The sequence below is a fragment of the Topomyia yanbarensis genome, chromosome 3 (genome assembly GCF_030247195.1).
Source record: "Topomyia yanbarensis strain Yona2022 chromosome 3, ASM3024719v1, whole genome shotgun sequence".
Classification (NCBI taxonomy): domain Eukaryota; kingdom Metazoa; phylum Arthropoda; class Insecta; order Diptera; family Culicidae; genus Topomyia; species Topomyia yanbarensis.
The window spans coordinates 394,979,583-395,002,340 of record NC_080672.1 but is presented as its reverse complement, the minus strand read 5'-3'; the positions used below and the strand labels follow the sequence as shown (position 1 = coordinate 395,002,340).

General features: G+C 36.9%; 1 protein-coding gene across 18 annotated transcripts in view; it reads right to left on the bottom strand.

Annotated features, from left to right (window-relative positions):
* LOC131690525 (myocyte-specific enhancer factor 2) overlaps positions 1 to 22,758 on the bottom strand; it is a 334,753-nt gene that overhangs the window by 251,653 nt on the left and 60,342 nt on the right. The window contains exon 2 of one of the 18 annotated variants that reach the window (XM_058976370.1): positions 15,128 to 15,279. The exons of the other annotated variants lie outside the window; for them this stretch is intronic. The gene's annotated coding sequence lies outside the window, so the exon portion shown is untranslated. The remainder of the gene's footprint in view (positions 1 to 15,127; positions 15,280 to 22,758) is intronic. 18 annotated transcript variants of the gene reach the window in all.

Genomic DNA, 22,758 nt, shown 5'->3' with positions numbered 1-22,758 from the left:
GTACGAGGAATTACGAACCTGTTCAGGATACCATGAAATTTGATGGTTTAGTGAACTATTTTACGAGCACAAATGGTCAGTCCCGACTATTGCACTGTTCCGCGAGCACGAATGTTCAGTCGTGAATGTTATAACAGGAATCATGAACCAGTTCACGAATAAATGATATATGATTTCGTGAACTATTTCACGAGCAGGAATTGTCAGTCGGGAATATTATGCGTTAAACCAGTTCAGGAATACATGAACAATATTTTACGAGCACGTATGATCAGGCATGGCTATTACACTAGGAATGATGAGTCAGTTTACGTTTCCATGAATAATTTTTCTTGGTTTTGCGAACTTTTTACGAGCACAAATGGTGAGTATACTATTTCACGAGCCCTAATAGTCAGTCGTAACTGATTCGCTAGAAATCGTGATTTAGTTTACACATATAAGAATATTCCATGACTTTGCGAACTATTTCACGAGCACGGATATTGGGTCGTGACTAATATATTGTGGATCACGAATTATTTCATGACGATTGAAAGGTTTAATGAATAATATTCGAATTTCACTGAAATAGTTCACGAGAAAATATATTTTGATTTTGTGAACAACCATGGAAACCAGATCATGATCAACATATAATAAATCAAGAATCAGTTCGCGTCGTATAGTCGGACTCTAAAGAATTTTCCTAAATTTATTAATAAAATCACGAGTCACATCCTTTCGTTTTATGAATAATATTCATAAAGCTGTGAACTAATTCATGAGTAGAAAATCGATATCGCTGAATCCGTGACTACAGCTAACATAATTAAGCCAAATATCTTCACTAATGCAGCTGAGGAATTCCATGAAGATCCGTCCGAAAATCATTAAAATCGTGACCGACCATCTTAGATTCCGATGAAACTTTGCACGTTTCACCGTCATGGAAGACTAAATATTTTCCACAGGTAATAAGATTATTTTGACTCTAGAGCAACTTTTCAAAAGGGTGTAAACGTTTCTACATTTATTAATTTCAAAAAAAAAAATTGTTCGATTACTATATTTTATACAGCAAAACTATCTAAGAACGAGTTACAGGGAATGAATACTTCTGTCTGAAAAAAATATACACTGAAAAAAATGTTGTGTCATTTTTCAAAAAAACAAAAATTTATGATAAAAATTTAAATTGCGAAAAAAACCATTTTTTTAAATTTTTTATATTTTGTTACCAAAAACCTAAAGAGAAAAGAAACATTTTGAATGTGATTGCAAGATGGAGAAAAAATCGGTAAATTTTTTTTCTAACAATAACTTCGTACATGTTTTTAAATTTCATGCTAATAGACATACAAAATTGTAATTTTATTACAGAATATAATTCTAAGCACCATATGAAATCAAAATGCATTTAGTAAAAATCTTCCAAAATGCGATAGATTTCGAGATATTTGAAATTTTGCTCCTTCAAAAACAATTAATTCGTGTGATTATGCACTTTTTAAAAGTTATTCGCGTTACCCCATCATAAAATGTCAAAAATTTAATGTTTCTCGTTTTAAAGACAGCAACTTTTTAGTGTATTTGGATCATGGAGAAGCTTTCAATAAAAAAGTTTTCCTAACAACAACTTTTGACATATTTTTATAATTCTTACTATTTGCAGTCAAAAATACAATTTTCTTTTTGAATATGATTCCAAACGCCATTTTAAATCGAAATGCTCTTAACAAAAAATATCTAAAATGTAGTAGTTCTCGAGATATTTTAACTTTTGTTTTAACAACACAATTATTTTGTTCTATTACGACCTTTTCATAAATTAGTCGCGTTTCTCCATCAACAATAATAGGTTTTTCAAAAGGTCCGTAAACTTTCCTGCAACTTTCTCTTTGACATCTAGGCGATATTGTGAAACATTTGAAAGTTACATGAAAACAACCAAAATATGATTCAACTATATAGTTTAATCATCAGACCCTATGGTTGAAATATATTTTGGTTGCTTTCATGTAACTTTCAAATGGTTTACAATATCGCTTTCATGTCAAAAAGAAAGTTGCAGGAAAGTTTACGGGCCTTTCGAAAAACCTATTATTTTTGATGGAGAAATGCGACTAACTTATGAAAAGGTCGTAATAAAACAAAATAATTGTGTTGTTAAAACAAAAGTTAAAATATCTCGAGAACTGCTACATTTTAGAAAATTTTTGTTAAGAGCATTTCGATTTAAAATGGCGTTTGGAATCATATTCAAAAAGAAAATTGTATTTTTGACTGCAAATAGTAAGGATTAAAAAAAATATGTCAAAAGTTGTTTCTAGGAAAACTTTTTTATTGAAAGCTTCTCCATGATCCAAATACACTAAAAAATGTTTCTTTTACGTCTTTAAAACGATTAACATTAAATTTTTCACATTTTATGATGGGGTAACGCGAATAACTTTTAAAAAGAGCATAATTACACGAATTAATTGTTTTGAAGGAGCAAAACTTCAAATATCTCGAAAACTATAGCATTTTGGAAGATTTTTGTTAAAAGCATTTTGATTTTAAATGGTGCTTAGAATTATATTCTGTAATAAAATTACAATTTTATATGTCAATTAGTATGAAATTTAAAAACATGTACGAAGTTATTGTTAGAAAAACTTTTTTGCCGATTTTTTCTCCATCATGCAATCACATTCAAAATGTTTCTTTTCTCTTTAGGTTTTTGGTAACAAAATATAAAAAATGGGTTTTTTCGCCATTTAAATTTTTATCATAAATTTTTGTTTTTTTGAAAAATAACACAACATTTTTTTCAGTGTATATTTTTGACAGACAGAAGTATTCATTCCCTGTAACTTGTTCTCAGAGAGTTTTGCTGTATAAAATACAGTAATCGAACAAAAAAATTGAAATTCATACACGTAGAAACGTTTACGCTCTTTTGAAAAATTGCTCTTGTATCAAAATATTCCAATTGCCAGATCATGGAGATTCATACAGTGAACACACTTGCAAAGATTCGTTCGAATCGACGATGGTCATATTTTACGGTCGGCCGGTTTCTCATGGAATCCCTCAGCTCACAAAATAAAGCCAAATATCTTCACTGAGCAGGCGTTATTAAAGGGGAATTAAACATTATAAAACACATGATTTTTGTTCATGGTAATGTTTTCGTAATGTAAAAACGTGATTGTTCCAAAATTCGTGGCGCATTGTTCACGATTTTGAGAACGATTTTTTCCGTGTAAATGCGTTCAATTTGTTGAATAGTGTTTTCTAACCACATTCTGAAGTTAAAAAAACACCCCCAGTTTTCCATCTACTCAGAGCCCATGCTTATGAAGAAAATCTTGTATACTCACACATCATTAGCACACGATATTTTGACGAAGAACGGTAACGTAGTGAGTTAGCAAATATGCAAAGCAAATAGCAAATTTACATTTTTTTCTTTGCAGTTTTAAAGTGTCTACTATATTGTGTTAAACGGGTTTTTCGATCCGCGCATCAAAAAGTTTCTACAGGCTCGAAGCGGCTTTCTGGCCGCCAGGGGACACTCTCGGCTCGAGAAGCACGTTGCAGGTAGAAACCCCTTCACGGTATTATGTACATTCTCAGAATACTTCGCGTTGCACTGTACATGTGTAGTACACATTGTGTACAGTTCTCAAAAACACATTTCACACCTTGATCTGTAGAGGGCTCCATTGAGGGATCAAACAAACACAAAAAAATGTGAAAACCGAAAAAATTTGGTCAAAATTGTTAAAATCACATCCTCTTCTGCCATATTGGTAATCCCTTTTTTATTTATTTTTTATTTTGATACATATTAACTCAAATTCGTGACTTTAAGTCACAAAGGTCTTTTCTCGATTGTAGCTGAATTTTTTTGGGGATCCGCCATATTGAATCGGCCATTTTGAATTTCAAAAAACTGTCATCAGATTCGTAATCAGCGATGTCCTGAACTCATAATTCTATGCAATTTATACAAAATATTGACATTCTATATCCAATAATTCATCGAAAGTGTTCTCAAAACTTTAAACGCGTCTATCTCAAAACATGATATTTCAAAATTGCGTCCAATCTCATTTGAAAAAGGTTCAATTTAAAGTCTTCATCTTTTGACCTCTCAAAAGCGAACCTTTTTCATTGGAGGAATGACCTATAAAATCTACAAATTCTTTGTATTCACTTTTTTAGTGGATCTTTAAAGTCGAAAAAAGCGCCAAAATATCGATCTTAAATTGAGATCGCCAAATTTTAAGTTTTTTGCCCGTTCTTAGGTCATTCGTCCAATATATTTAGTTTACTTTAGAGCCTCATTATTAGTTTTGTGTTTCTGATCGATCCAGCGATAGCAGGATGTACGAAGTTTTGGAATTTCACGCGCACCTAACCTTATACAGGACGCCACAACGGAACGGGGCCATTTTGTGACTACCCAAGTAACCATAAGCATTAAGCCGTTGCACTATATTGGCTATACATTTGCACTATTGTTGCATTGAAACTCCATTACAACATAAACAATGCAATTAAAATCTATATTGGCATCTATAATGCATAACTGCACAGCCGACATATCGAATTATCGCTTGCTCTATATGAGTATATAAAGCTAGTATAACGCGTACATGCTTCAAGGATCTTTAAAGCATGTAAGCTTTACATGTGCATTTAGTGCCATTATAGAGCAAATAGAAAGCCGATATAATGCTATTGTAATGCTGTGGGTTTATTTGTTATGCAACTCCTCTTGAAGATTATATTCGGCATATTTCATTTCAATCGAACATATGCAATATAGTCCATGGAGCAAACGCAGTGCACTTACCGTGAAGGACGAGGCAAGGTACCTCAGTTCGAGACTTACTATAAGGTAATTTTCGTAAAACATTTCATATCATGTGAGAACAAAAACCCCATTAAGGATATCCATTACAATGCAATTACGTCAATTACGGTTTTAAACAGAACATTTTATTTTTAATTTTTTTCCTTTTTGTTCGTCATACCGAAAGGAAACATGAGAAATGCTTTTAGAACCATGGCGGACAATGACAGCCAACTGAAGCTTTTAAATAACATTAGTAGTGCCAATGTAAGGCTTTCAAATTTGATATTTGTGCGCTGGTGCTATATAATACCATTAGTACTGCAGAAACGAGCTGTCAATCTCTGCACAGTAATAGCACTATATTTCGCCTTTTCTGGCATAATACCAGCATTATGTCAGTATTTAGGGCTTCACGGCTTTTAAGACAGCTGTACATGTAGATCTAAAGCAGATATTAGGCTACGTTTTAATGCTTATTGGTTACTTGGATATTGCCTTTCATTTGAGTGTTAGCAGTTACAAGGATCAGTTCTAGAACTAAAGTTATTGTAATTAGTCTGATTGGATTTCGATGAAGCAGTGCTGCCAGAGACAGTTTACGTTGTCGACTGAAAATAATTTTTTCAAATATCTTCGTTATGTTGCAATATTATTGGAAACTGATAAATCCTATCAATTTAGACTGTCTTTGGCTAAGTTTTCCACGCAATTCGACTATTGTGAATATTTTAGGAGAATTGTATTGAGTATTGGAAGGTAAAAATTGAGCAGCTTCTAGCACTGCGAGGAAAGCACCTATCTTTATGAAAAAGGCGGTAATTTAAAATTAAAATTGGACCTCTATCACTAAAGTCTCTAAACTAGACAATTACCAAAAAGGCTTTTCGTGTTGCTTGACCTCACTGTTTTCAAGAAAAAATATTTTTGAAACCCTACATGCGCTAGAAAAAAGTTGGGCATAAAAAGGTTAATGAGCACCTACACTTAATACACAGTAGTTTCCCTTGAAAAAGGCCATAACCGGTAGCTGAAACGTCGGGCAGTATACAACAGCAGTTTTTATTTCAAGATCGTAAAAGCCGAAAATTCACACTATAAAAAACGTTATTTCATGAAAGAAGGATGTTTCATTGTGCGCACTACGAGCATCCATTGTTCTTTTGTACTGAAGCCGCACGGTGATTTTTAAATTGTTAAATCTCGTCTGATCCGTGTCAACACAGTATCACCTAGAATTCGTGAAATTTAGCTAAATTAGTTATGGAATTTGTGTTTCGAAATCGTGTTATCAGAATCCGACTTAGTGACAGGACTAAGTTAGCGCTGGATTCACACTAGCTTCAAAAAATGAAAACACTATTTGCGTTTCCTGCGTGATATCCCGCAAGAAAAGCAGTTCTGATCAACCTGATAACCCAAGTAACATTTGAAGTTTTATAGCACGCTACAAGTGCAATTTAAGTTTCATGAATAGCTATAAAACTACCATAAAACCTCAATTGTTATTAGGGAAGAATTAATGAAATAGAAACTTGGTCTGGCTTAACATGCCATATTTCTCCTAAGTGGAGAAAAAATAATTACAGCGAAGACCCGTTTTCATCAGCCCCTTGGTGGATTTTAGGCTAATAAAACCGGGACATACATTTTTCTTTCTTTTTAAGAAACCGAAGCTCTTCAAATATTCTTCTTTAGTCCCTCGATATAGCCTCATAGCCTTTCCTGATTATTTAGCTTAAACTTCCCCTAAGGGGGTCTGACAGAGCAAAGTTTAAAAACAATTTTTTTTGCATGTTTCGGATCTCTAAGATAAGAAAAATATGCTCAAGAAAGGATTTACTCGAATTCAATTTGGTTCGTCTACTAGAGCTCATCAAACTACCAACTATCAATTTACATATGAAGCTGATAAAATCGGGTCAAAAAGCTGATAAAATTGGAAGTAGATAAAATCGGGTGCTGATAAAATCGGGTCTTCACTATATTATTTAAATATTTACCCATAAAGAAGGAATATATAATAGTACAACACATAATTCATTGGATTGCTAAGGTAAACCATGTTTCGATTTCATTAATTCTCTTCAGCTTAATCAGAATTCTTTTTCTTGTGGGACATCACGCAGAACTAGAGTTCGTCTCGGATTCTGATGAGATTAAATGATGAAATAGATTAAAAGTACTGAAAATATTGTTTCATATCATTTTCGAATCGTTGTCGTCCTAAAAACTTTTCAGGAGACCGAACATATTATCTGAAAATCGGAAAGCTACTCCAGAATTCAACTTCCTTCCAGTTTGTAAGACTTTCTTTAAATTTGCTATAGTGATATGTCGCTCCTAAAATTTGCTGAATTTCGTTAGACTTCACAAAGTTGACATAGCATTCTTGAAATTCGAAACACTTTTCAGGAATTCGTACAACAACACTTTCATAGAATTTTCTTCAAATTCGATATAATTTTCTTGAAGTCGAAGTGACTTTCAGAAAAATCGTAGAAGTTTTTGGAACATTCCAGTATTTCGAAGAATAATCTAGAACTACCCAGAGATTTTAAAGATATCGCTCAAGCCGCTTATTTTTTATAAACTCTGAAGTTCGCATAACTTTGCTGAGATTCGAAGAATGATTCGGAAGCTGGAAACAATCTGCAAACAATATTAATTATCTCAGTTTATACTGGGGTCTGTGAGGAATCTTCCTGAATTCTGTACTTTTTTAATTCGTTGGTTCTCCTTTCTTGAAATTCAAAGAGCTTTCCTTAAGCCCATAGATGTACTCTGCAGTCCCACATAAAAAATCTTTGAAACTTGCTGAACTTACATGAATATTATGGGATTGAGCCGAGAGTCTTAGAAATCATCTTAAATACTTCCCAAAAATTACTACCAATTTCTTGAAATTTATAAAATTATTTAAAAAAATGCTACTAGTAGGTGTACGTACTATTGAGACAGAATGTAGCACTATTGAAGGTACTATCGAGGTATATCTGTATCAGATTTATGATAGTCTCGTTGATGATACTAATTGAGGACTGTAAAGTGGGTCTTTCCGTCAAATTTTTATTCCCCGAAGAATCCACGTGACTGAACCGAATCTAATATAACCCAATTAAACACGACTGAACACACTAAAGCTTTTCCGTCTCCGAGTTGCATAACTGGTCAGTCCAGTTTGGAGACGATTGAAATTCACCTCTTAACACAAACCAATAAGCCTAGATCTAATGGGACGTAACAAATCATAACAAAAACCACGGAAACTAATCTGATTAGAAAGATAAAAGTTTACTAAACGCACCCCACTCAACGCCCTAATGTGTTTTGATTCTTTCGCCTTCGCTCGAACTGAAATTGATCTCACACGGACACACCGCAAAGAAGCACGTCTTTCCTCTCCCGACTCATCTCAGCCGCCAGCCAACCGACCAACCGCGCCACCCGCGAGCCATTATCGTAACATACACATGAGGATCAAGATATTCGGTTGTTCTTTTGCCAAAATCTCGAAACTATATCGCCTTGTGTAGTGTGAGCGGTCGTGGCATGAGACTTGTGATGCAGCAGGAAAACAACAACATAGTCATCGTCGGTCGGTAGCAGCTTACTTGCCCCACTTTGTCCGCCACCGCCCGCCACCAGTCCCTGTGAGCCAGTAAGAGAACACAAAACTCAAGTCAACCCAGGTCACCCGGCGAGGCAGTCCGCGACCCACCACCGCCTTACCAGCTCACCCGCTCCGGGCAAGGCCTGTATTTACTACACATGGCTCAGCCAGCTAAGGAGAGGCACAAACGTATCACAAACAAACCGATCAGATAGCTCTGCTGCTCCTCTACACGATGCAAAACAAGAGAATAAGATCGGATCGGATCGGACCGGAGGCACCCGGTAGGGGACATTTAGCTGCTGGTCTCCGCGAGGCCGAAACAACGCGGGACGGGCACAAGGCGCAGCAGCGGTGGAGGGAAAAGTTTTTCGGCTCTGACGTCGGAGCATCGTTTCTCGCGTTTATCCACACGCGGCGCGGTCTCTCCGATTACGATTATACATACAACTACGACGACTATGCGGCCACAAACAAGTTTACCCACACCGTTGTACCGGGATGGCGGAAGGGAATCTCTGCGGTTACCTCGCGTGAGCGATATGAAGAGAGTTGGAACTTGAACCGGGATCACCACGCGTTAAGGTTGCACAGAGAAAGCGCAAAATTCGCAAACGAAAAAAGCAGTTTTTTTCCACACCGTATGTCAGATCTTCATAAAAATCAATCAGCAGTACTGTAACAACATTCTACATACGCTGATTGATTTTTATGAAGATCTGACATACGGTGTGGAAAAAAACTGCTTTTTTCGTTTGCGAATTTTGCGCTTTCTCTGTGCAACCTTAAGTCGAGAGCACCAGACTCCCCCTCCGAGTGGTGAAAAAAAATTTCATTATCACCACGCGACACGTACGGCGCGCGAAACAGAGTATGTGCAGAAAAGTTTGCGTGTGTTGGTGAGAGTGCTGAATCCACCACACCACGTTTGAGAAGTGATGTCAGCAACACACAAGTTTTAATCTACGAACGGAGCATTTTAACAGATCGTATAGACGTTCCGATATTGTAAAATACATCCTCAATCTCGACATGTTTATGGCCTAAATCTTGTGAAGCATCCTAATGTTAAAATGATTACATTAAAAATCGCAAACAAAGTTACTAGCTGTTCATTCTCAGCATATTGATTTAAACCTTATCACAACTCTCGTTTCGCACTGAAGATTTATCAACACCTTTTTATGGACCCGGTTCGACGATAGCAAAATGACGAAAGTGGGTAAGCATTCTCCCGACATCGTTCGACTAAGAAAAATTATCTAATCAGTAGCGTATCTATGTGTTTTTGGCAAGTGAAGCAAAATATTGCAAAATATGGCAAAATATTCACTTGGGTTCGAAGTCCGTTTGCGGTGAAGAAGACTAACTGCTGGTCGATGTAGTATCGTAAACAGAGCACTTACGAGGCGTTATAGGTCGCCTAGTTGATTTTCTGCAATGGTACGGAGCCAAAAGGTATTCAAATGATTATTATTTCACTGGTAATATATTTTTTATAATTTAGTAAAACTAATGTAATGCTTGCCACAAGATTGACGTGTTTATTGAAAGTCTGGGAAAACAAATGTGTATCTGTCCATCTTTAAATCATGAGCTGTTCTTCAATTTTTACAAAACTGTGAATACTGTATTTGCCCGGTTTAAGCACAGTTAGAGTCGGAGGGTACCTTAAGTGGGTTAATAATAATGACATTCCACTAAGTCGTTAATTAATTTATCAAATAATATTGCCATTCTACTAATGTCGCTCGCTATTTACTAATAGCGAGCGACATTAGTAGAATGGCACTATTATAAGTTCTTTCGATTATTTTAACCCCTCCAAAATCGTTGTACCAGTTAGCATTACTCACAATCTGATATAAAGAAAAGAAATAGTATCCTTGAAGAATTTCATTTTTTCTCCATACTATGTGTTATTATGTGGAAGCTTCTAACCTCGTAAATATTTTACAGAGTTGGCAAAACAAAATCGGCTCAAATGCTTTCGGTGTAGGGGAGATACGTACCGCGTAAATTGGAAAATCCACGTAAGAACCGCGTTAATTGGAAAATCCGCGCAAAAAAAAACCGCGTTAATTCGAAAATCCACGTAAAGAAAAACCACGTTAATTCGAAAATCCACGAAAAAGAAAACCCTCAGCAAAAGACTTAGAATATTTTTGGAAGTTTTTTTTGCACGGATTTCTCAATTAACACGATTTTTCCAAAAATATTCTAAGGCCTTTTAAATGCAAGAGTTAAAATTTTTCCTGAAAAAAATTCTAAGTCCTTTTAAATGCAAAGAACATAGAATGCGCGGATTTCGTAATTAACACGGTTTTTGCAAAAAAATATTTTAAGTTCTTTTGAATGCAAAAGTCTTAGTAGATTTTCGGAAAGATGGAAGAGACGGTTCTGGACTCCTTATGGCCCGCACCTCAGCAATATGGGTATTTTCGAAATGGACTTGACGAATAGCTGCCAGAAATTGATTTTTGATGCCATTTTGAAATCAAAGATGGCGACTTCCAGTTAGCGAAATTCGCTATAACCCAATCAATATGGATATTTTCGGAATGGTCTTGAAGAGTAGATGCCAGAAATGGATTTTTGACGCCATTTTGAAATCCAAGATGGCGACTTCCGGTTTAGCGGAAATCGCTATAACCCAATCAATGTGGATATTTTCAGAATGGTCTTGACGTGTAGGTACCATAAATTAATAAATAAATAAATCTGCACCTTCCCCGCAAGGTATTCCATGAAAAATTAATTTTGACGCCATTTTCAAATCCAAGATGGCGACCTCCGGCTTAGCGAGATTCTCTACAACTCAATCAATATGAGTATTTTCGGAATGGTTTTGACGAGTAGGAGACAAACGTCGATGTTTGGCGTCATTTTAAAATTGTGGATGGTGACTTTCGGTTCACCGAATTTTTTTTCTTCGAAACCAGGTGGAACAGTTATAGTTAAGTCAGTCCTGGTACGGGTCAGGTGGATAGTTTGGGTAATGGCTGAGCTGGTCCATGCGGACGACATGCACTCAATAAGAGAAGAAGGGATGATGGACGAGGAAGGGTATGAAAGGTTTGTTGAGCGTAATGTTAAGTCATTTAGTATGTCCGTCCATAAGTCAGTACATTGTCGACTTTTCTTGATCTATCTTTTTTTTGAGAGTTATCCTACTGGAGCTGTAGAGCTAGGTTCTCGGAAGGGCTCCCCGTCAGAATCACATATTACATTTTGCAGACGAGACAGGCAATGTCGCCCACTAAAACACTGCTTTAGGCCAATTGTAGCGGGCCGTGATTCTGAATGTGATATTGATTGTACGGTTCAGGTATGTGCGGGCGTAGGGACTCGCTATCGCGTGTATCATCGCAAAGAGCTCGCGCATTTGTACGTTAACGTGTTCGATCGCGTGTGCCTTTGTATGTCGCGTGTGCTAATGTGTATGTAGCTTCGCGTGCTTAAATTTTATATAAATGCCGTTTGCTTTCGCATATTCGCGTGTATTCTAGAATGATCGCGCGCGGACCGTGAATCTGATACTTAAATTTTCGTGTGCGGTTCCGGACGGGACCGATTCATGATCGCGCGCACCCGCAAGCGTTTGAGACCGCGTTTGTAACTTCGTAAGTACTAGAACGTTCACGTTTTTACCGGAGTGTTGCGATCGCGAATGTAGGTGTGCGTAGATGATCGCGAAGAGCTGAAGTATCGTTTGTTGACGTGTTTGTCGCGTGTGCTCGTGTGTATGTGCCACGCGGACCGTCATTCTGATATTTAGTTTTCGGTGTACGGATCACATTCTGACAGGGAGTGAGTTACTCCATATCACTAGATTTCCCGGTCATGTCGCAATGGACCGTGTTGTTCAGTGTATATGAGAGCTTTCTTTTAAATTGATTCAATTGAAGGCATGGACCTAGACTTCTGGAATCGAGGATAGAGACTTCCGGACGTGAACGAATCATGATCACGCGAGGGCGGGGGACTGTAGGTTCACGCTTGAGACTGCGTTTGAGTGATTATAAGTACGGGACCATTCATAAATTACGTAACGCTTTTAGGGGGGGAGGGGGTACAACAAGTTGTGACATGTTGTGACATAGGGGGGAGGGGGAGTTAGCTAGATCGTTACGTAACATGTTTTCACCGAAGAAAAAAAAAATTTTCTAGGAATTTGTTACGTAACAGGGGAGGGGGGGATGAAGAAATTTGTGACAATTTGTTACATGGGGGGAGAGGGGAGTCAATTTTGGGCAATTTTTGCGTTACGTAATTTATGAATGGTCCCTACTGAGACGTTCATATTATCACCGGGATGTTATAATGTCTGGAAGAGCGCAGGTATAGGTTGCGTGGATGGTCGCGAAGGGCTCAAGCATTTTTATATTTGTTTGTCGCGTGTATGTGACTTTGTGTGTATACATTCGATTTTTATGTAGTTTAGTGGATATGAGCATTATATTTTTGATTGGTCCACCTGGACTTATGCTACTAGGGCCGAGAATAGGGGATTCCGGACGAAACCGATTCATGATCGCGCGAACACGGGCATTTGGAGGTTCGAGAGAGACCGGGATTGTTAATTTATATGTGCTAAACCATTCACTTAGTCACCGGGGTGTTAAACTTTTTACGAGATCGTGGGTGTTGTCGTGCGTGGATGATCGCGAAGGACTCGAACGTTTGTATGTGGACGTTTTTGTCGCGTGTGCTAATATGTATGTAACTTCGCGTGGGCACATTATTTTTATAATTCGCATGTTCGCGCGTGGACGTCTTGTCTAGTTTTTAATTTCTATTGGTCCAACTAAAGGCATGAATTTGGGCTGCTAGGATCAAGGGCGGAGACATGATTGCGCGAGCTTAGGTTCTTAGGTTCCAACGTTCACCTAATCAATTGGGGTGTTTGAATATTGGCGAGATCGCGGGCGTTCGTATTTCTGACCAGGTTTGTGTTATCGCGAAGGCCACGTTATTACGTTTGGAATGAGAGATTGTTAGTGTATATGGGAGAATAAGCAATTTGTGTTAGTGAGTGTTAGCATGGATCTAATTGTAAATATAGCAATAAAAGAAGGGTGCCTGCAGAGAGAATTGGGCCCTAAATCCACATTTTATATTATTTGACAATGGCAGTGGATAATAAAGGTCGCCTAGTTAAGTACTAAAATTGATCACAATGTAGCTTAACTAAAAAGAAAATAATCGTATCCCAAGTTTCTGCGATATTATCACTGTAATACTGCTTTAGTGGAAAAGCCCCCGGATCACATCAAGGTACAGTATCATGCCGAGGGTCTTTCGGTTCACCGAAATTTCCGCATGAAAAATCTGGGAAATCATCCAAAACATCCTCAAATATAAGATATAATCATAACCCAGCAAAACGCAAAATATTTTTATGCGTTCAACCAGAAGAGTGCGGTGAGAATGGAAGAGAGAGAAGAAAGAGACGTATGTGGTGTGAGTTGGGGGTTTGAATTGATTCAAATTAAACGCGTTGCTTAAATTCAACTGTTTAATTAAAACTATTTGTTCTACAACTTCAACTTCCAAAAATTCCCCTTATTGATTGGGTTTCAGCAAATTTCGCTAAATCGGAAATCGCCATCTTGGATTTCATAATTCCGTCAAAAATCAATCTTTTGAACCTACTCGTTAAGATCATTGCGAGAACACTCATATTGACTGGATTATAGTGAAGGTGGCTAACCCGGAAGTAGCCATCTTGGAATTCAGAATGGCGTCAAACATCGACCTTTGTCTCTTACTCGTCAAGACCATTCTGAAAATACCCATATTGATTGGGTTATAGCAAACTTCGCTAAACCGAACGTCCCCACCTTGAATTTCAACATGGGGTCAAACATAAATTTGTGGCACCTACTCTTCAAGACCATTCCGACAATACCCATATTGCATGGGTAGTAGAGAATTTCCGCTAAACAGGAAGTGGCCATCTTGGATTTCAAAATGGCGTCAAACATAAATTTTTAGCATCTGCTTGTCAAGACAATTCCGAAAGTACCCATATTGATTGGGTTATAGCGAATTTCGCTAAACCGGAAGTCGCCATCTTGGATTTCAAAATGGCGTCGTAAGTCAATTTCTGGCAGCTACTCATCACATCCATTCCGAAAATACCCATATTGTTGGGGTGCGGGCCATAAGGAGTCTTCCAGACCCGTCTCTTCCATCTTTCCGATAATCATCGAAGTCTTATGCATTCAAAAGGACTATTTTTTGCAAAAACCGTGTTAATTGGAAAATCCGCGTAAAAAATACAGCGTTAATTGGAAAACCCACGTAAAAAAACCTCGTAAAAAACCGCGCAAAAAACCACGTAGAAAAAACCTGAGTGTAGCTTTTCTAGGCAATATGGCCGGCTTATGCAGTTTATATTGCCAATGTTTAGAAAACATAAGTTACTCTCGGTAGCCGGCTGCCCACAGTTAAAAAAACTCAAAAACTGAACAAGTCCTATTTCTTCAAGTAACCGTTTACTCGAAGAGTAATTGAACAACTGAATAATAAACTATACACGCATCGCTTTTTTGAAGCGAACTCCAGGCACAAAGTTGGGATAAATCGTCGCCCTTCGTTAGATAGATGAAGGATCAACTTGGCCTGGGTATCATACGGTAGAGGTTTTAAAAAGGGCCAGATTGGTGTTGCCTCTTACTTACCATTTTCTGTGGACTCATTTTAGACAAAGCAGCGCACAATAAATCCAAAACTGTTAATAGTAACCCAACAAATATTTCTAGTCATCTAGCAGGTTATTTTAACCTTTCTTCTTTAATTATTTGAAATTCTTCAGATTTCTTCCAAAGCATACCTGAAAAAGAAAAAATGGAAAAAAAACATTAAATTAATTAATGTAGGTATTAAATTCGATATTTTATAATTATGTATTTTATCAACAAGCTTTCGTAGTATTTCTTGAACATAACCATAATTTCGCTTAAGACAGAATTAACGAATGTATAGCAGGGTATAGACTGAAATAGTTTCTATTTCTAGATAAACAACTTTGTCGAAGACACCAAGTCACTAAGACTCACCGTTACACGTTAGATTCAAGCGCCATCAGTGCAGGCAATACCGAATGCCAAACCTTTATATCAAGAACAGTGCACAGTGGTCCCGAATGGAAATTTAGCCGAAAATTTAACTTTTTGCTAAATTTAAATGACTTATCCTCGCACTATGTTTGGCAAAGTTGTTGTACTTGGCAAGGCTCTTCTTTTTGTTAAAAACAGAAGCTAAGGTGGTTCTAATTTCAACTTTATTTAAAATTGAGATAGAGCTTGAGTGTCTTCGAGGAAGTTGTAGAGCAAAACATTTTGATCAAATTTGCAGAAGATATGTAAACTCTAGCTTTTATACTTTCCATTGCAAGAGAAATCCCAATGTAAGCTTTAGGGTGTTCCTTAAAAAAATTGTTATATTTTTATAACTTTTTACATTTCTTATAAAAGAAATGTATAGAATTCGCTCAAACTTTCAAGATTTTTTCCGAGGCCCGGAGGGCCGAGTCTTATATACCAATCTACTCAGCTCGACGATTTGGGACAATGTCTGTGTGTGTGTGTGTGTATGTAACGGACAAATTCTCATTCGTGTTTCTCAGCAATGGCTGAACCGATCTTATCCAAACTAATTTTAAATGAAAGAACTAAAAAACAGTATGAACGCTATTAATTTGTTTTTGATTCTGATGTTTAGTTTCCAAGATATGAATGTTTGAATGCGTAAAAATGGCATTTTTTGCAGTTTTTTTGAATTATCTGTCGAAATTGACAATATAGATTAACAATTTATATGTTTTTCGACAGCTTCAACGAATACCTTTCGAACAAGCTATGGATTGTTGAAATCGGACTATTATCAAAAGAGATATTTAACATTAAATGCGGACGAAAGATTTTTATCATTTCCCATTGCCAGAAATATGACCAAAAACATGTAATCTATTATTAACGCCAAAACGGCTTATTTTAGGTCAATAGTATCTTCGGAGAATATAATGGAGGCAATATGCCCTTTCTTTTGTTATTGTGCTTTTGCTGATTAATCCCCCTATGAGTGAGATATTTTCACAAATTTTCTTGGAAGTGATTATATCGAAATGATGCCTTCAGCAAATTTGTAGCTCTTACTTTTGCGAATAACTTTGCTAAAGACTTTAAATATCTATTTTGAATACTTTAAAAGTTATGGCTTGTTGTTTGTTGATTACTCTTTGTCGCCTATTTATTGTTCAATATAGTAATAATCCATTGAAATAAGCTAAACATTATTTCGATAAAACGAATTTTGTATTTCATTTTACTATCTACAACCGCTAGAAATAATCACCGAACACTTCCAAGTTGTCTGGAAGGAACTTGATAACTTATCAGTACAAAAATGTTCATTTGTGCGAACCTTCTGACTGCAATTTTTCTAACTTATGACCATCGGATCGATCTGAAACATATCGGAAAATGAAAAGCGAAGTAAATAACTCCAAGCAACGGCGTAGCCAAGAGAAGGTTTTGGGGTTTAACACCATACAACTCCCCCCCCCCCCCCACCACACAAAAAAGAATTGGATTGAAGTTGAAAATTTATTGATGCTGACTGATTTAATTCAATATTACAATAACAATTATCTGATCCGTAGATTGATTACCTGTTGTTGTAAACATCATGAGGACTTTTGATAAATTGTCGGAATGGGGTCTTGATATGTAATTGATCTAGTAGTCTTGATTTCACAGTTGTCTAATAGCATCAATATCAAATTCCTGCCTGAAAACATTCCAATAGAAAATTCCAGAGTTCTGTAATCAATCATAATCCTCAGATTTATTTTCAAATTGAGCTCGTTTTTGTAGAGATGTACTGTAATAAGGGTCTTTATTTAATAGTAAGCGAAGTTAAAATTGATTTAATGTCTATGAAACATAGAACTGCTCACCAAAAAAAAGGATAACTTTCAACATTTGCTAAAAATGTTTTTGCCTTTTTCAAACACTCTAAAATTCGTCAATCTAATCCCGACCCGGAGGGCCAAGTGTCATATGCCAATCGACTCAGTTCGTCGAGATCGGAAAATGTCTGTGTGTGTACGTATGTGTGTATGTGGAAAAAATATGACCTCTGTTAATCAGAGAAGGCTGGATCGATTTGCACAAAGTTGGTCTCAAATGAAAGGTACAACCTTCCCATCGGCTGCAATTGAATTTTTTATTGACTGGACTTCCGGTTCCGGAGTTACGAGTTGAAGAGTGCAATTACACAGCAAATTCCCATATAAACTGAAAGGAAAAATTTTCAAGATCAAATTTGTATTTTTGATGCCAAATGAATTTAAAATGCATGAAACATTGAGATGTTTGACAAAAATTGACTTTTTTGGACTTTGGTACATTTTTGCCTTTCTCATATAGAAAGGTTATGCAATCACTCTAAAAATCGTCAATCATACCGGCCCGGAGGGAGTATGCAGTGAGGGGTTGCTACTTTAAAATTAAAACTAGTTCAAAAAATTTTAACAAGTCCGGCAGAACCCGGACCTCCCGGATCTTTTTCCATGATCCGCCGCTGGTTTCAAGCGATGTTTCAGTATCACATAGTATCTCAAGATCGTGGCTGTCGATCCATTGTATGTATGTGCATATCGTACTGAACATGTAATATTCATTTCCACCATTGTATTGAACATAACCAGCCATGGAATCGTAGTCTGGACAAATGGGACAAGCACAATTGCACCACTAGGTGGATTAAAACAGGTTTATATTTTTGGAATGCGTCGAGTTGAGACGAAAACGTAATATGATTAATAACGAGGATAACACTTTCCGAATGTAGAGAAATTTATGAAAAATGACGATTTCCATTCGACTCTAGCAGGTTCTGATCGATTTTGATGAGCATTTGATTTTTGTTGTATGACCAATTGTATGTATAGGTCAAATGTTCAAAAACAGTAATTTAAGGTCAAGTTAACATCATTTTGAAACCGCCAATTTCGGAGGTTTAGTATCTTCGATGAGTTTTACAAACGTTAAACAGCGCATCATTTGATAAAATAATTTTGGCGGTATATCGTCCAAGAAGTATGTATGGTGAATTTTATTCATGAACTCTGTTACTATTTTCTGAAAAATAATTCTGCATAATTTTAAAACTTCAAAAATCACGGTTTCGGAATTATGCCGTTTGGACAGTATGATCGATTTTCACCTAACCGAATTTCTGGCTACGCCGCTGATTTCAAGTAAGTAGAAACAAAGTCGTTCTACACTCGTTCAAAAGAAACTTCTTCGAATGCTGAATATCTATTATAACACATTGAAACCCCGATTTTATCAGCCAAATATGAACATATGTTTGATGGGCTCTAGCAGACGAACAAGACTGAATTCGAGTAAATCCTTTCTGGAGCATGTTTTCCTTATCACGAAGATATGCGAAATATGCGAAAATAAAAAGATCATCATAATCAGAAATAGTTATCAGACTACAACAAAGGGACGAGAAGAATATTTTAACAGCTTCAGTTTATTATAAAGAACAAAAATTGCCCGATTTAGTCAATGTCCCCATTTTGTCAGCCTAAAATACACCATGAGACTGATAAAATGGGTCTTTATTGTATGTATTATTCGCTGTGTTTCACATTAATAGGTACATTTCATTTTTGGGGATTTTTTTTATCGCATCGAACTACAACAATTTTTAGGGAGTTTTCAAGGGGTTATTTTATAGACTTCTTCCAAAATTTGGCGAACCTATTCCAATTCGTATACCAATTAATTGGTATACTCAAGGGTTTATATGTTGCAGATAGAAAAAATACTGAAATTTTCAGCTTTTTCCTACACAATATTAGGAAAGCTTATTAAACAATCTTTCCTAATAAGTTTGTGAAAATTATAAACTATTTGAAATTTTTTAATAGTTTAATTTTTTATTTAACCGTGATTCTTTAATAAATAGTGACCGCTTCACAACGTAGTCTATTTTTCATGGCTTGCGGTGAGCACGATTTCTCGAATTGCTGAACTGAAAATTATGGAATAGAAATTAATTTTAAGTATTCTTTACAGATTTAGCTCGCCGCGCAGATAACTCTGAATTAGACCCGCTGGTGCCCTAAGACGATTTCGCTAGATTTTCAGAGCACTGTGCACCCAGTGCATTAACGCAAGTGACGGAAGGTTATCGAAAAGTTTCGTGAAAATGAAAATTCCAGTAATGATGATGATTTTCCCAAACGGTTCGTTTTCGAGAGGTTTTTATTTGTTCTGTGACATTAGGATTAGCGATAATAATTCAAATCAAGGATACTACTAGGAAGTTTCCTTTAGAAAAAGTCGATGTCGAAGTAAAATTTGGAACTTCAGAGATAGCGTGATATCAGGAAGTGCGATTTCATTTCAACGCTTTTTTGTGAAAAGGGCGATACTTACAAATGTAAACATAAGGCTTTTTTCATACATGCGAATGAGGGCTTTGAAACGCAACAAATTAACCTAAAAATTTGGATTCTACGATATTGCTTTCTTAAACTACAGCAAAAAATACAACGGGCGAAACTGATTTTTTGTTTGTTTACTTAAAGTTTCTCCCTCCACGTTCAATGCAAACAAACAGAGCGATACTTTTTTTGCTAGCAGTTTAGAGGCGAAACTGTTTTTCGTATTTTTTTAGGATTATCAAGCTGATACCAGCTATAAATAGTAACAATGATCGCTATTGAAAAAACCCGGACGAAATCGGTGGTGTAAAACGGTAGTTATTGTAAAAAACGTAAGGGCGATACTTCAATGCTGATAGGTGGGACCGAAAAAGTAAACAATCGCCAAGAGGGCGATACTATCATTTTGTCAATTTCAATAGCAAAAACAAATTTTAATTTAATAATTTCAAATACTTTATGAAGTTTTGGGTTTCGATCACTAAATTATGCAATCTAGGATGTAAAAAAACACAATAGTTCTGGAAATATTCACTGTTGATTTTCTTTGAATGGTGTCGCCCTTTTCAAGAAAAAATGTTGATTTCTTAGTTCTCAGTCGCGTTGGAAATTTGAGTAAAGTATAAACTTCAAATCGATTCAAAAAAAATTTCGATTTTTTTGGCTCAGTACAATATATAACCCCTTTAGGAAAATTCAGTTTTCCCACCACAATTTAAATATTTTATTAACAGAGCATTAACAATAATTCGTTGGTATGTCTATTTTATGGGCCATTTTTTCGCTTTCCCATTGATTTGGTTTGAGATTTCTAGCACTGATGTTGTCCTATGCTGATTTGAGCGATTCTCTGTCACTATCCCATGTAGTATGTGTTATCAAAACATCGCGAAGCATCAAGTTCTAAATGTTCTCAAACGATATAATATCCGAAGAGAGTGATAAGAGTTATAAGAAATGTCTCATCACACTGTTAGGTGGATTAAACACGTTTTTAGTTTTGATTTTACACTAAAGTACTCTTTGAACAACTTGAAGATTATTTCAGGGTGCATAGTTTGCTTTAAAACACCAGCTACATTTTTTTTCCATTTCAAACTTATGAGAACTTTTTTTTTAAGCGAGTTGTCCTACTGTAGAGCTAAGTTCTCGGAAGGGCTCCCCGTCAGAATCACACACTACAATTGCAGACGAGACAGGCAATGTCGCCCACCAATCATTATACGGTTCAGATGTGTGCGGGTGTAGAGACTTCACGATCGCGTGTATCATCGCGAAGGCTCGAACATTTGTACGTTAACGTGTTCAATCGCGTGTGCGTTTGTATGTCGCGTGTGCTAACGTGTATGTAACTTCGCGTGTATAATTTCTATTTTATAACCGTTTGCCTTTCGCATATTCGCGTGTTTTCTTGGATGATCGCGCGCGGGCCGTGAATCTAATACTTGGTGTACGGTTTAGATGCTAGAAGAAAGTGAGATCTTCCATATCACTACAGCTCCCGGTCATGTCGCCATGGAAGGTGTTGTCTAGTGGATGTGACTTTTATTTTCTAATTGGTCCTATTGAAAGTATGGACCTAAGTTGCTAGGACGGAGGGTTTTGGTTTCCGGACGTGACCGATTCATGATCGCGCAAACATGGACGTTTGCAGGCTCGCGTTTGAAACTTTGTAAGTGCCAAAACGTTCACCTTATTAACGGGGTGTTATGAGGTTTGTACGATCGCGGGCGTAGGTGTTCGTTGTTGATCGCGAAGGGCTTAAGTGAGCGTGTATTAACGCGTGTTTGTAGCGTGTGCTCGCGTGCACAAAACTCGATTTTGTAATCGTGTGGGACATTCATATATTCGCGTGCGGTCTTGAGTGGTCACGCGGAGCGTCATTCTGATACTTAGTTTTCGGTGTACGATTCACATTCTGACATCACTAGAATTCCCGGTCATGTCGCCATAGAACGTTGTCATAGTTGTCCAGTGGGTATGAGAGCTTTCATTATTTAATTGGTCCAATTGAAGGCATGGACCTAGTCTGCTGATACCAAGGATAGAAACTTCCGGAAGTGATCGATTCATGATCGTGCGAGCGCGGGAGTTTTAGGTTCACGCTTAAGACCGTGTTTGAAAACTTGTAAGTGCTGAGACATTCACCTTGTCACCGGGATGTTAGCATGTTTGCGAGATCGCGGGTGTGGGTGCCGTGGATGGTTGCGAAGGGCTCAAGCATTTGTATGTTTCTCGTGTTTGTCACATGTATGTGACTTCGCGTGTATAATTTCGATTTTCTAATCAGGTGGCATGTATTCTTGAATGGTCGCGTGTGAACCGCGAATCTGCTACTTAATTTTTAGTGTATGGTATAGATGGTAGAAGAGAGTCAGTTTTTTGATTGGTCCAACTGACGGCATGTACCTAGGCTGCTAAGAGCGAAGGTAGATACTTCCGGAAGTGTCCGATTCATGATCGCGCGGGTGGTGGGCTAATGCTTGTGACCGCGTTTGTAAATTTATAGGTGCTTCACTTAATTGCCGGGGTGTTACAATGTTTGGTAGGTCGCGGGCGTAAGTATGTGTGGATGATTGCAATTGCATGTTCGCCTTTGTGACTAGGTTTGTGTTACCGCGAAGAACACGAGCGCTTGTACGTTTCGAATGAGCGAGATTGTGAGTGTATGTAAGAGAATATACAATAGATTGATTTAGTGAGTGATAGTATGACTCTAATTTTAGATACAGCAATAAAAAGAAAAATAACATTCCGAATAAAAAAGGATTAATTTAAAGCGTATAAATTGGCCAATATTCTTTTTGGTATACATGAGTAGTGGAAAATCAAACTACTAGAAGT